Source organism: Stegostoma tigrinum, unplaced genomic scaffold, assembly GCF_030684315.1.
Source record: "Stegostoma tigrinum isolate sSteTig4 unplaced genomic scaffold, sSteTig4.hap1 scaffold_57, whole genome shotgun sequence".
In the NCBI taxonomy this organism is placed as follows: domain Eukaryota; kingdom Metazoa; phylum Chordata; class Chondrichthyes; order Orectolobiformes; family Stegostomatidae; genus Stegostoma; species Stegostoma tigrinum.
Window position 1 is genome coordinate 2,677,636 of NW_026728505.1, and position 12,481 is coordinate 2,690,116.

At 44.1% G+C, this 12,481-nt stretch overlaps 1 non-coding gene across 1 annotated transcript; it reads right to left on the reverse strand.

The window, feature by feature from the left end:
- Positions 1–7,732: 7,732 nt before the first annotated feature.
- Positions 7,733–7,805, reverse strand: trnat-ugu (transfer RNA threonine (anticodon UGU)). Its single transcript has one exon. It is a non-coding gene; the product is annotated as a tRNA-Thr (tRNA).
- Positions 7,806–12,481: the final 4,676 nt, after the last annotated feature.

The window sequence follows — 12,481 nt, forward strand, 5'->3', positions numbered from 1 at the left end:
TGGATACAGAGTGCATATAATCCTGAGGCGCCTGTCACTCGGAGAATATATCTTTGTATCTCCTTCTGTGGCTTAACATGAGGAATATTACTTCAAGGGGTTTAACATAATTTTATCATCTCTAACTTCAGTCCCATTCGTTGATTCCAGGGATAATCTCATTGAAATTTGCACTCTCAAATTAAGAAAACCAAAAGCAGTGAGAGAAACGCTGGAAACTGGGACTAGAAAAGATCTGAAGACACACACTGACAAGAAGGACAAATGGTCTTTTTCTATACAGTTAAACCCTCCAAGATGGGGAGAAGCTGACCTGCTGCCAAACAAACAATAGGCTGAAAAGGCTAAAGCAGTGCCATTGAGAAAAGATGGCAAGCGCCACAACGCTTCCCCTGGTGGCCCAGTGGTTAGGGTTTGGCCCCGTCACCACTGTGGCACGGGTTTTGATTCCCATGTTTCGCCTCCCATCTAACAGATTTCGCGTTGTTTTTCATGTTATGTTTGGCATTGGGCAGTTTGGTTGAACTGACAGTGAGAAATTCTTTCCACTGACCAGGCGCAGTAACAGTTCGATTCCCTTTTCTCCGGAAGTGAGATTGTCACTGCAAAGGCCCATTGGCATCTCAGACGGTCTTAGATTTCATAATGAACCACATTCACACACTCCCAAACATTTTCGCGAGAAGGTGTCAAACAGCGAAGAGAGGACACTGCTGCAGATAACAAGGGCTCAAGTGGGATTTAAACGTGGGACCTCTGAAATCCTCATCAACGACCCTCACACATCTGCACCAGTGAACAGTTTCATCGAGCATCGGCTTTCTGCTGTAATCTAGTTGACCGTCATACAATGACCTTTGGACGTTGGAGACCGGTTTCAAGTTCTATCGGCTCCAAAGGTGAGTAATAGCATCTTTGAACAGGTTGCTTACATTTTAAAGAAATCTCAGTTCAGGCAGTGAAAGCAACAATGAACAGCTTTTTCCCATTCTGCCCCTGCTCCCAGGCTGCTGCTGTTTGCTCCTTTCCCCAAGCACCAGGCTGTCTTCAATGGCAGATGGATCAAACCATTTCCCCCCACGGACAGGCAGTGCTTGAATGGGAATTGTTTTGCGGCTCCTTCTTGAACACGGGAAAGGTGAAAGAGCAGAAGAGGCAGAATCAGACCTCAGGAAATTATAAGCCACGATTGGAAACTTCCATCAAGTGACATTAATCAGAGACAAAGAGAAAGATACAGAGCTGCTAGAAAAGAGAGAAGTTGACACTGGAGACTATTCCCTTTAGAAACTTAATACAGGACATTTCTTTGCAGCCTGTTTGGTTTTCAGGATTCGACTTCATACAGCAATCTTGCAGAAAGTCTTTTGCAACGCGGACGTCAGTTTCTTTGTTACGGCCGGGCAGGAGTTCATATCTGACACCAACAGTTCCTGATTAAGAGAATCCAAGTGAAACACTCACTCACTGAGAGTCATCCCCAACGTCCCTGAGTTGCGGAGCTGCAGGCAGTTCAAGGGAGGGTTAAAAATGAGTCATTGTGTCTCCCTCGCCTGCTCTGTCACAGAGACAGTGAACAAAATCAGAAGTCACATGACACCAGATTCTAGTCCAACAGTTTTATGTGAAATAACAAACTTTCACAGCGCTGATCCTCCATCAGGTGAAGTGACACTTGTCACCGGCATCGCCACATCCCAGCGACAGAGACTGACGTCTTAAACCTATGACGTCATTCCTGTACAGGAAGAAGACGTTTGGCCCATCGAATGCACGGAGATTCTCTGTCACAAGTCTCTCTCCGTGGTTATCCACAATCGGTAATATCTGTCCTAATAATGGTGAACTGTATCTGTGACGTGATGCTGTCTCCAATCTTTGGTCACACAACTTCTCATTTCACCTGAAGGGCACTGCTTCCTTAAACAACATAGGGAATTATTGCAGGGTGTCCTTTGCATGTAAAACACTGCAGCTGATGTTTTTCAAATTCAGCATTTTATTCCTGCGATTTCAGAGAACAGGTTTAGCAAATCAGATCATCGCGGACCGGCACAGAACATGAGGAGGCCATTCAGACCTTCAGACATGTGTTACCTCATTTGCGTAAACTTGGCCCATGTACCAATATGAGATATTTATTTCATTTGCATGGACTTACGGGAAGCAGCTCAAAACATATCAAAATGATGAGGTCTGATTTCAATGAGATCGATTTCAGTCTGAGATCCCTGAGAGTGTTTACAGTGAATACATTGTGCACGGGGAAGAAGGAAGCAAGTTTTAAACAACCCCTACCTGTAGTCAACAGACACCATCACTGGTGGTGAAAAGTCCTCTCTAAGTGCAGTTCTCTTTATGTTTCATGTTCTAAAATCCTATTTACCTGTTTACTGATCCTCACCTGTGGAAACAGTTTCTCATTGTCTACTGCCATGAAATCTCCATTTGACCTTCTTTGCTTGAAACAGAACAATCCTGGCCTTTTGAATATCTCCACAAATCTGAATTCCCTCAGCCGCAGGCATGATGAAGCCTGAAGATTGCAACAAGACTTGAGAAACAAAATTCACTTGGGAGTTGGTAACATGGAAAAAAAACAAAACAGCAACAGAATCTCCTGCTTCACGAATCTTTCAAAACTTTCTGTGATCCAATTGGAAACAAATTGTATAATAATCCCTCAATAGAGTGAACCCGATGCCAGAAGGACAGGCAAACAGCACCGTCTCAGGAGCAGGGAGACAGATTGAGAACAAAATATTCTTGGAATTCTTTGCTGCTTTGAATTCCCTGAACAAAGTGGGATGTACCTCACTCTGAAAGGGGTGTGCCTCTGTTGGATGGCTCGTTGGTCTAGGGGTATGATTCTCGCTTTGGGTCTAATCTGCCGCTGACATGCGAGAGATCCCGGGTTCAAATCCTGGACGAGCCCAGATTTCTTATCTTGACATTCACTGAATCACTCAACCAGCTTTCTGAAAAATGAAGCTGCTCTAACATCATTGTGAACCCAGCACAGAGAAACACTTGTTCAAAGCACAAGAGTGTTTCCAAATGTGTGCCCCTCAATCTGAATGATTCTGGAGATCGCATGAACTGCAGACGCTGGAGACAGAATTTCTGCCGTGTGGAACTGGAGGAACGCAGCAGGTCAGGCAGCAGAGGAGAAGGAAAAAAGTTGACAGTTAGGTCCAAGGCCAATCATCAGAATGAATTCTACCCTTAATTATTGGTCAATTATGTATGTGTGAAAGTTCAGGAAGCTGTGAGGCAAAGTGACTGGAGACAGTGCTGAACAGGTTTGCGTGAACACTGACGCGTGTGAAGAATGTCATCAAGAAAGATAGATTGGAAAGTTGATATAGTTCTTCTTGGAGAACAGTAAACTGGTCTGAGTAAAGCTTTCCAAGTTGTGAGAGGTATAGAACATAGAACATAGAACATAGAACAGTACAGCACAGAACAGGCCCTTCAGCCCACAATGTTGTGCCGACCATTGATCCTCATGGATGCACCCTCAAATTTCTGTGACCATATACATGTCCAGCAGTCTCTTAAATGACCCCAATGACCTTGCTTCCACAACTGCTGCTGGCAACGCATTCCATGCTCTCACAACTCTCTGCGTAAAGAACCTGCCTCTGACATCCCCTCTATACTTTCCACCAACCAGCTTAAAACTATGACCCCTCGTGCTAGCCATTTCTGCCCTGGGAAATAGTCTCTGGCTATCGACTCTATCTATGCCTCTCATTATCTTGTATACCTCAATTAGGTCCCCTCTCCTCCTCCTTTTCTCCAATGAAAAGAGACCGAGCTCAGTCAACCTCTCTTCATAAGATAAGCCCTCCAGTCCAGGCAGCATCCTGGTAAACCTCCTCTGAACCCTCTCCAAAGCATCCACATCTTTCCTAGAATAGGGCGCCCAGAACTGGACGCAGTATGAACAGAGGAACTCCCGGTCTAAAAATGCTCACTTGCCTGTAAAGATCGAGATCGATTAGGCAGAGGTGTAAAGTCATGCGGAAAAGAAGTAAGAATTACATGATAAAGCGCATTTTTATACAACGACTGAGTGGGCCTGTAAATCCCTGCCTGACTGCAACAAAGAGGCAGATTCATGCCACACAAAATGGAATTTGATGGTTCTGTGAAAAGCCACAATGTGCAGAGTAACAGGGAGAAGGAAGGAGAATGATATTAAAACAGACACTCATGTACTTATTATGGAGACCCGACGCACCCACAGCTAAGGCGAGCTCCATGGTCTCCGTCTGCATTTTGACAAATTTTGTGATTCCGAGTGGAATGACAGCTCGACCAACAGAATGTGGGAACTTACACAAAGGTAATACTTACACAAACCTGACATGTCTAAGCCACAGAATATTACATAACAACAGTGAAGATATTTTGACATCATTCTTTAAGGTACATGCCACACACCAGATGAAAAGCTGAATACTTGTTGAAAAAGTCATGAGCTAGAGCAACAGAGTAATGCAGCGGGAGCATGCTGGGCCCATACTCCAGAGATCGAAAACTCGAAACCATTCTCTGCCTTTCGCTACAGGCATATTGCGCTCTGTCCCACACCGTATTTTGATCACTTCTCTGTTTCCCATAGCTTCATGTGCCTGAAATAAATATCTCATATTGATACACTGGTCAAGCTAACAGAGGGGAGGTGACATACTGATGAAGGTCTTTTGCTTTCTCTGTTGTCTGCCCTAAACTGAACTGTAAAACCTCTTATCTGAGATGGGAATAAACTGAGGAAGTTGAAGCACATCAAGTGCAGCTTTATTTTCATTTCTGCCAGTAATACCCCATGCCGTTTCAGATGTGAATATTTGGAGGATCAGCAGTGTGAGAGAGCATGGGAAGGCACAATGGTTCAGTGGTTAGCACTGCTGCCTCACAGCGCCACAGACCCTGCTTCAATTCTGCCCTCCGGAGATAGTCTATGTGGAGTTTGCAAACTCTCCCGGCTTCCTGTGGTTGTTCTGGTTTCCTCCCACAGTCCAGAGATGTGCAGGTTCGGTGGACTGGCCGGGCTAAATTCCCCGAAGTGTTTGGAGATGTGTGAGTTATGGGAGGAATGGGGTTGAGTGGGATGCTTTGAGGTGCGGTGTGGACTTGTTGGGATGCAGGGCCTGTTTCCACATTGTACGGATTCTGTGACCATTATGGTGCAGACACCACCATTAGGGAGATATATCACTGAGAAATACAAGCGATTTGGGGACACTGTGGCTTGATGGGCTGAATGGCCATGGATTGATGGCATCACTCTCCCTGTCTCTGAGAGGGAGCGGGTGGGGGAGAAACAATAATTCATTATTAACCCTCCCTTCCACGTTGTACTGTCTGCAGCTCCGCAACTCAGGGCCGTTGGGAATGTCCATCAGTGAGTGAGTGTTTCACTCAGGTTCTGTTAATCTGGGACTGTTGGTGTCAGACATTACCTCCTGCTCTGGATGCAGCAAAGGAAAAGGCTCCCGCATTGCCAAGGTGTTATTTGCAGGGTTGCTGTGTGCAGATGAATTCTGAACACCAAACAAGCTGCAAGGAAAGATCCCCTTTTAAGTTGTTGAAGCGACTAATCTCGAGTTTTGTCTTCTCTCTTTCTCAGCATCTCTCCAAGCTTCTGTCCGTCTCTGAAAAATGTCATTCCACAGAAGTTCAAATTGTCATTTATTACTTGCTGCACAAACCTGATTCCACAGCTCTGCTCCATCCCTCTCCCAGTGCTTGAAAGGGAGCGGTAGAGCATATACCATCTTCCAGCACTACCTGTCCATGGAGGGAAATGATGTAATGCATCTGCCAATGGAGAGAACCCTGCCCCAGCGGAAGGGACAAATAGAACCGTCCCAGGAACAGGGAGACAAAACGAGAAGATGCTCTTTGCGGTTTTCACTGCCTGGAGCAACGGGGAATAATTGTCCAATCAACATGTTCAGATATGTTATTACACACCTCTGGAGCAGCTAGTGCTTAACCTCTGGTTGCCCACATCTGAGGTAGGGACACTACCACTGCCTGAGTAGCATCTGATTTATTGTTAAGTGGGACTTCATCAGACTGGGTCGTTGGTCTTGTGGTCTGATTGTCACTTCAGCTAGATGTCGTCAGTGCAAGAAGTTGCAGGTTTGAATCCTGTGTGAGGCTTTATTGCCTTTGAAATGTGTTTCATTTTTAATGTTTAAAAAAAGAACATGGAGGCGGCTCTTTATGAAATCAATTTCAGATTATGATCGAAAGCAACTTTGCTGTGAATATATTCCATGCATCCACTTCACCTGAGGAAGGAGCCACACTCTGAAAGCTCCTGATTTCAGACAAACCTGTTCGTCTGTGACCTGATATCGTGTGACTTCTGACTTTATATCACATTCGGAGGAAAATGAGTCAAGTTTTAAACCATGTCTGCTCACAGTAAACTGGCTTCCTCATTGGGGATGATAAGCGCTATGTCAATGCAACTATGTCTCTTTCAACTGTCCTTAAATGAAAGTATCTGTTTACTGACCTTAGTCAATTGAAAGAAATTCTTGCTATCAGCTTAATCAAACTACCAAACCCCATGACTACCCACCCCCAACAGTATAAGCGGCTCCAAAGTTGCCAGCTGGTCGGTGGAAATGTGGAAAGGAAACAAAACAGCGAACCCAGTCTCCAGCTTCGTAAATCTTTCATCACACTTTGTGAATCAGACTCAAGGGAAAGCAAAGGATCAACTTTCTGATTGAGCAGAATAAGGCAAGGCACCTTTCCCTTCTTTAAGGCACGGGGAGATTGATTCTGATGCTCTCGGTGTCATTAGCTGATCTGAGACATCGAAATATTCAGAATTCAATTTAAAGATCAGGAATACAAGCAGAATCTCGGCTCTGGCACGATCAGATACTTGGGAACAGACAAGAAGTGGAAAGGCTCGAAGGGAGGTGGCCCTGGGTTCAGGAGAGCTGGCTTCTCGTGACATGGATGTCTCTGCAGTGGGTGGAAGAAGACTCTTTCTGTTTCTCCACAATGAATGCCCCAGACTTTGTTTTGGAAAAGTAAAACTGGCAAAAGACAATTGCACTTCTTGTGAAATCACAATCTTAATCTGAAATTTCATTGCCCATAACTCATTACTCCACAGATAGAGGTGATGAGACACTTTCATGAGCTTCTTGGCATGTAAGTAGAGCCCCTTTGCCATCAGGGAAGAAATTCCAGGATTTAGACCCAGGTACACTGAAGAAACAATGGTTTGTTTCCAACTCAGAATGGTGAGATGCTTGCGGAGGGGGGGGGGGGTGCATGTGGGTGGTAATTTTCCTTTGTATGTGCTGTCATTGTCCTTTTAGACTGAAGGAAACTCTCACTGGGCTGATTCTGGCCGATTCAGAGTGAGTGTTCTCTTTGTAACCAGGAACCTGTTTACAGCAACAAAAGGGAGCATTCGGTGGCTGCCCCGGATTTGTGCTCCTCCCGCGTTGTTCATCTGCCACTCTGCAGTTTATACTGCTTCACCTCGATCTTCCGACCAAACATCACTCGCACCAGCTGCTTCCTGCCATTCCGAATGGTCCGCCTCAAACACGTGGAAGGGCAAACAGGAATGTGGAATTTCAGGGACATTTCTGGCCTGTGGAGGAAATGATATAGTCATAATTTCAGATAATCTTTTCAGGGCACCTTTCGATCTTGGAAGCAGAAGATGTAGAAAAATTACCAAAGGCCCCACTGAGACTTGAACTCACGGCGCCTGATTTACAAGACCAGTGCTCTAACCACTGAGCTATGGAGCCAGAAATGCAGGTGCAGGAAGAGAGACTCATGTATTAGAAATGACAAAATATTAGATAACTGGAGATGATTATAATCAAGACGTAACAAAACCAAAACACAGCAGAGCGGCATCACATGCAGAAGGACGGGAGAATGCAAGGCTGAATCAGATAGTGTCCTGAGTGACATAAACAGAGCTTTCCTGCTAGTCCAGTGATTACAATTCAGTGCCTTCACTGTCATAGCCTGTTAATGGTTATCATTTACAGTAATAAAAACGAAATATTGACTGATCTTTAGAAGCAGAATTACGTCACTGGTCAGTCAAAATCGATTCACTCCATGTTACAATTCCACAGCAGCAATGCCAGCTGAAACTGCCTGATGCGCAATCAGTTGAAAACAAGAACAGAGGGGAGGTCAGGAAAAGTGAAGGGCAATGGTAGTTTGTGAGAGGTGACTGGAGGCCAAGTGGAGCCAGGCTCAATGTGGGTGCTGAAGACTAGTCTTCACTGTTTACCCTGGTATATAGATCACATTGGATCAATCACACAAGGATCCTCCTTTGTGTTTTGTCCTTTGCACATCACAACTCGGGTCAGTGCCTCGAGGGGCTCGGACACTTTTAATTTGGCAACTAACTCAGGTCAGTGGTGCACAAACTAACCTGTGTCAGGACACTATTTAAACGGGCCACCACTCATTGCAATGACCAAGAACTATGCAGAAAGAGGAAGAACACCAATACAAAATCTTCCCTTTCAATGGCTATCCCTGCAATTTCATCTGCAGGTGCTGACTAAACAGCAGCACGAAGAGGACACATTATGCCCTAACACACTGGACACACTGCCACACATCAAGAACATATCAGAACTGACAACTTCTATGACCACTAGGAATTACGGTAGCACACAAGGCCAAAGCCATGCTACGACAAACATTCTCAAGGATTAAAGACACCATACCCACGACATGCAGAACTGACATTGTTTACAAAATACCGTGCAACGATTGCCACAAACAATATATCAGACAGACAGAAAGGAAACTACCCATCAGTATGCGTGAACATCAGCTGGCAGCAAAATGACATGACAAACTTTCTCTAATATCAGTACACCCGGATAATGAAGGCCAACAGTTTAACTGGGACAACATAACCGTAGAAGTGCAATCCAAACACAGACACACATGGGAATTCCCAGAGGCATGGTTCTCAATCCATAATGCAGTCGGCAAACATATAGAATTGGACACCATATGCAACCCATACAGAACAGAATGCACAATGACAGAAGTTGCCGGAACAGACCGGGCAGTATAAATTCAAAGTGGAGGAGAACAACATCGCTTCTTCGGAAGTCTCACTCATGATGTTACCTCGCATGGTGACGAAAAGTCTGAATGAAAACAAGCCAGCTGGGTGAGCAAGTTTACAACTTTACTTGTTAACTTTACTGTTTAATACGTGTCTCAGTGTCAGTCTTTGTAATATTATACACACACTGTTCTACCCGCTTCTCCCGCTGTACACAAGGTTTCCCCACAAAAGGCAGCTTTATGTGGAACACAAGCGGTTTCTCCTGACAATGGGTACCGTTGCCATGAGGTGGGATATGAAATAGACAGTGAGCTGAAGTAGCCCCACACTCATGTTACTCATTTACCTTTCAATTTCAATTTTCAATTTCCAAAACCCAGCGATCCAATCACTTCCACTGCTGGGAACCTGACAAAAACAGCGCTGGGCAGACATTCCTCTTCGGAAGCGTCTGTCAATTTGCAAGGGTAGAAAAGCTGTCAACTTCACTCGAGCGAGAGAGGATACAATATTCCAATCTTCCAATTCAAATTCAGATGCCGTATCAATTACTCTATTGGCTCCACACGTCTTGCTGCAGCTTTCATCCCGTCAACTTGTGATGTAATCAGGGATACTGGCGGAAAAACCATTTGCAAGGTGAATATCCAGCAAAATAATCACCGTCACTGCTGCACTTCAATGTTCCCCACTTTGTGAAGCGGTGAATGTCACTGGCAAGCGAAACACACTTATCCTCACATGCCTGCTTCACTGTCACCTGTTTCTTTGCCACCTGTTTCTCTGCTGGAACTTGCCATTGTTTTATTCACAGTCATTGCAAAGTTCTGCCTCACATATCCGTTTTTATTAAATTATCTCCTCGCAACTTAAAAAATCCCCTAGTCTTGAAATCTCCCATCCTTGGGAAATGACAACCACAATTCATACTATCTACATGTCTCATTATTTTATGAACTTCTAACAGGCCGCCTCTCAACCTCCTAAGCACCAGCGAGAAAAGTCAATGTCTATCCGACCTTCCTTTATAAATCAAAGCTTCCATACCAGGCAACATCCTGGTAAACTTCTTCTTAACACTCGCCAGCTTCATAATATGCCTCCTGTAATTGTGCGACAGAAACCGCACATTGTATTCCAGAAGAGGTCTCATCAACATCCTGTGCGACCTCAATATGACTTCCCAACTCTGAAACTGAAACAATTGAGCAATGAAGGCTGCCGTGCCAAAAGACTGTTTAACCACTGTCTAAATGGGATGTAAACTTCAAATAATCATGTACCTGGATCCCCACAGCATGTTTCTGCTGATAGGTGAGTCCAGAACCAGAAGACACAGTTTAAAAATAAGGGATAGGCCATTTAGAGCTGAGTTGAGGAAAAACTTCTTCACCCAGAGAGCGGTGGATATATGGAATGCACTGCCCAGAAGGCAGTGGAGGCCAACTCTCTGCATACTTTCAAGAAAGAGATAGATAGAGCTCTTAAAGATAGTGGAATCAAGGCTTGCGGGGATAAGGCAGGAACAGGATACTGATTGTGGATGATCAGCCATGATCGTAATGAATGGTGGTGCTGGCTCGAAGGGCCGAATGGCCTGCTCCAGCACCGATTGTCTATTGTCTATTCATTCACCATATCCTGATACATGAACTTTGGAACACTCTCCAAAGGTATCAGTAACTATTACCAATCCTCAGTTACATCTGGAGAATTTGTTGTTTGGCCTTTCTGAACCAGTGCAAGCCATGTAGTGAAGTTGCACTTGCAATGATGTTCGGTAAGGAGTTCCCAAATGATTGTGAAGGAACAGTGATGTTTTCCAAAAGAGCAATTTAAATGTTTTCACATTTTTGATTCAATCCAATGATCTGACACATTACACAAGGTTGTCACAAAACAATATTTGATACCAGGCACTTATTGTGACAAGTGACACAAAACTGGCCAAAGAAGTAGGTTTCAAGGAATATCCTGAACAAACAAAGGGACTTTGAAAACCAGGGATGTTTAGGGAGTAAATTCAAGAGCTTATGGCCTTGGAAACTGAAAACATGAAAAAGGTGGGAGAGGTAAAACCAGAAATCTACTGGAGGTTGGAAGTCAGGGAGAACAAATGTCTTGAAGGAAAAAGCAAAAAAACAGTAGATGCTTGAAAGTAGTAACACAAGCAGAAATTGATGAGAAACTCAGCTTATCTGGCAGTGCTTGTGGAGAGAGAGCAACATTATTGTTTTGTGTCCAGTGAACCTTCTTCAGATATATCTCAGAGGGGTTTGCAGCTGGAGGGACTATCAAAGGAACGAGGTGTGATGACAAAATTTCAAAATAAGGATATGAATTTCAAAACCTTGGTGGTTTGCCACTCAGAAAATGTTTATGTCAGTGAGCACAGGATGGCAAAACTTGAAGATGTTAAAATCGCTGAGAATAAACACACGGGCAGCAGATTTTTGGATCATTTCAAGATTTCAGGGAAGTAGTATTAAGAAGCCGGCCGGGAGTGTGTTTGGGGAGTTGAGTCGAGAGGTAGCAAAGGAATGGATGAGAGTTTCAGCAGCAGATGAACTGAGATGCTGTTGAGGTTGAAATTGTATGTGGGCTTTGTTATAATGAGTGTGGGGGTGAGTAATATGTTTGGAAGCTCATCTTGGGATGAAATATTGCACCATGAATGTGCCCAGTGTGTTACCTGCCAGTTACCAGGGGCAGGGATGGAGTCAGTGGCGAGGGAGTAGAATTTTGCTCCCAGCCTGGATTGACATTTTTCATTGTCTATTTAAATGTGATCTATACCCCTTTTCAAACAGGAACGGACTTGGCAGCAGAACTAATTTGTGAACCAACTGTCAGCCTTATTGAGACAAAATGTGGAGTTTATCTGTTATGAAGTAAACTACAGTGACAAACTCAGACAGCTATTTACAGTTGAATGTGGATTATACTGCTTAAATCAATAACTAGGCAGTGGAGCAGTGAAACAACTTATTGCAGTTTTTGCAGCCTCGGTCTTCAAACTTTTTCTTCTGTCTTGGGCTTTTATCTTCTGATTCTTGTTGCTTTCCATTGCACAGATCTTTCTTGAAATCTCCTTTATGCTTGTTCTTTTTTTGATTAACCTCCCTCTCTGCCCAATCACAGTTCATATGAACAACACTCACCTTACGTAACCACGTGATGTTCTTCATGTTCATAATTATTCTCTTTACATCTTACCTGAGGACTGCTAGACCTGTATTTATTATCCTTATTTCAACGCCATTTCTCTATTCGCTGACAGAACGGTATCAAGAGTATCTTTAGCTCTGAGCTGCCGGAAGCCTTTTCAATCGCGACTGATTAAAAAATAACAAAAGAACTGCGGATGTTGTA